The following is a 2,459-nucleotide window of genomic DNA, read 5'->3' on the forward strand; positions in this document are numbered from 1 at the left end:
GAGTCCCCGGTCTCGTCTGTCCACCTGCTTGCTTGTCCATGTGTCCTCCTCGTGGTGGAGGACAGGATGTTTGTGTTGGCTCTGGGCTCCATGACTTAATCCCTCGCTGCTCTTGTTGAGTTTCTAACTGGAACCAAATGCGGCTTCATGTTTCAGCAGCGCTGCAGCTCGTCCAGGCCAAATAACTCAGCGATGTTTCCCTTGTAACATTACGCCAAACATGAGATCTTTACTTTGTCAAATGTGGTAAGTATCAAACCAACTGTATCAATAGGAAAACAGTTTTAATAAGCATTCCCAGGCGAGGCGAGGAACACCTCTCACCTGGAAGCTATTAGAGCCGACAGGAAATGGAGGCAGAGATCGAGTGCTTCCCAATAATGTGTGTCCCCCCGGAGACGGGAAATATGTAGATTCATCATAAAACATATCTGAGAGCTTGGACGCTAACCGAGGAGACAGCCTCAGCAAAGACAGCTGGGCACCTCCAACATCACATCGCACAAACATCTGTGGACGCGGCGAGCGGCGAGCGTTTCATCGCTCATGTCGGAGCATCACACTGCAAACGCCGTCTCCAGGTGGAGCTGCCGGCCTCTACGGAGGATCATCACGCCAGAAGAAGAAAAGTTAGAAAACAAACACGTGAAACTCCACTCGTCAGAATTATCAGTTCATAAAAAATCTGAATTTATAAAGTCAAACTTTAATAAAACAAGATTATGATTTATGATGTCGTAGTTTTAATTCAGTAACTTGATTAGTGTTATCAGCTGACCTGATCTGTGACCACGCCCACCTGTCAATCAAAGCGTCCACGCTCTTAATCCTGCATAACTTTAAGCCTTAATATAATGTGAACAGGTGAGTTGTATATAAATTCACCCTCAGTACAGTTGTCATGAACGGGGAAATTAGCTACAGAGACCAAAACTGTTTTTTGTACCAGGCTGTAAACATGTTTATTTCTGCTGTGAAGTTGGACATTTGGACATGGGGACTTATGGAGACTGACTCACTTCTGGAGCCAGCCTCAGGTGGACGTTAGAGGAACTGCAGGTTGTGGCTTCACTTCACAGACACGGAGGATGATGATTGGTCAGAATATTTTATTTACTACAAAAAAATTAAACCCAAACTTAAATCATGAAAGTGTTAACCTTCAAAATAAAAGTCAGATTTAAACATTTAAACAAAGGCTTAGTCTCCATCAGTGACCAGCTGAAGGTGGTGACGATGAACTGAGCGTAGCAGGAGCTCGGACTGTCCGTCCCTGAAGATGATGAAGATGAAGAAGGTGGTGTCTGATGGACTCGGCGTAGATGGTGAAGATGATGAAGGTGGTGTCTGATGGACTGGGCGTAGATGAAGATGATGAAGGTGGTGTTTGTTGGAGGACTGGGCGTAGATGATGAAGGTGATGAAGGTGGTGTCTGATGGACTGGGCGTAGATGATGAAGGTGATGAAGGTGGTGTTTGTTGGACTGGGCGTAGATGATGAAGATGATGAAGGTGGTGTTTGTTGGACTGGGCGTAGATGATGAAGATGATGAAGGTGGTGTCTGATGGACTGGGCGTAGATGATGAAGGTGATGAGGATGATGAAGGTGGTGTTTGTTGGAGGACTGGGCGTAGATGATGAAGATGATGAAGGTGATGAAGGTGGTGTCTGATGGACTGGGCGTAGATGATGAAGGTGGTGTCTGATGGACTGGGCGTAGATGAAGGTGATGAAGGTGGTGTCTGATGGACTGGGCGTAGCAGTGACGGAGCTCGGACCTGAAGGTGTCTCCTGAGATCCGCCTTGGCGTGCGGCGGCTCCAGCGAGGGCACAAATGGATTGTGGGTCATCTGCTGGCGTCCATTATCCACTCAGAGCACCTCGGCGAGGAGCCGCTCGCTGCTCTCTGATTGGATGATTCCCCCATCAGGCTCGTGTAGGAGACTGGTCGCCGTGGTAACAGGCGATGTCCTTCAACGCCGCAGCGCGTTTACAGCGTCCACAGGGAGCGCCGAGGTTAGCCCCGCCCACCCAGGACGTACATTAGCTGTAATGCAGCGCTCCTCATCACCGCGGGGACGTCCCAGCGCCGTTTGCAGAGCGCGGCACATTTTTCAACCTCCACCTCCGTCAGCACCAACAGGGAGCGGGTCAGGTCCGAGGTGACGGAGACGAGAGTGTCCAGGTTCAAATCATCAGGAGGCCGGCGCTCGTTTCCATGACGACACAACATGCCTGACGGAGACGAGAAGATCTGAAACTTAAAATCTTAAAAATCATTTTAATAAAGTTTCAAACACGTTCAGGTTTGGCCCATCTCAGCTCCTGTACTTAACGTTAGCTTGATGCTCGCTAATGCTGCTGAGTGGACATAGCTAACGCGACCCACAATGCTAACTTACGTATCGGATTGTCCAGCTCCGGTTCTGGCATGACAGAGGTCCAGAACGCCTGTGCA

At 49.0% G+C, this 2,459-nt stretch overlaps 1 long non-coding RNA gene across 1 annotated transcript; it reads left to right on the forward strand.

Annotated features, from left to right (window-relative positions):
- The first annotated feature begins 1,329 nt into the window (after window positions 1–1,329).
- Window positions 1,330–2,231, forward strand: LOC113746145 (uncharacterized). The gene is made up of 3 exons (XR_003462627.1): window positions 1,330–1,340; window positions 1,409–1,696; window positions 1,728–2,231. It is a non-coding gene; the product is annotated as an uncharacterized LOC113746145 (long non-coding RNA).
- Window positions 2,232–2,459: the final 228 nt, after the last annotated feature.

The sequence above is a fragment of the Larimichthys crocea genome, chromosome I (genome assembly GCF_000972845.2).
Source record: "Larimichthys crocea isolate SSNF chromosome I, L_crocea_2.0, whole genome shotgun sequence".
NCBI classification, from domain to species: Eukaryota; Metazoa; Chordata; class Actinopteri; family Sciaenidae; genus Larimichthys; species Larimichthys crocea.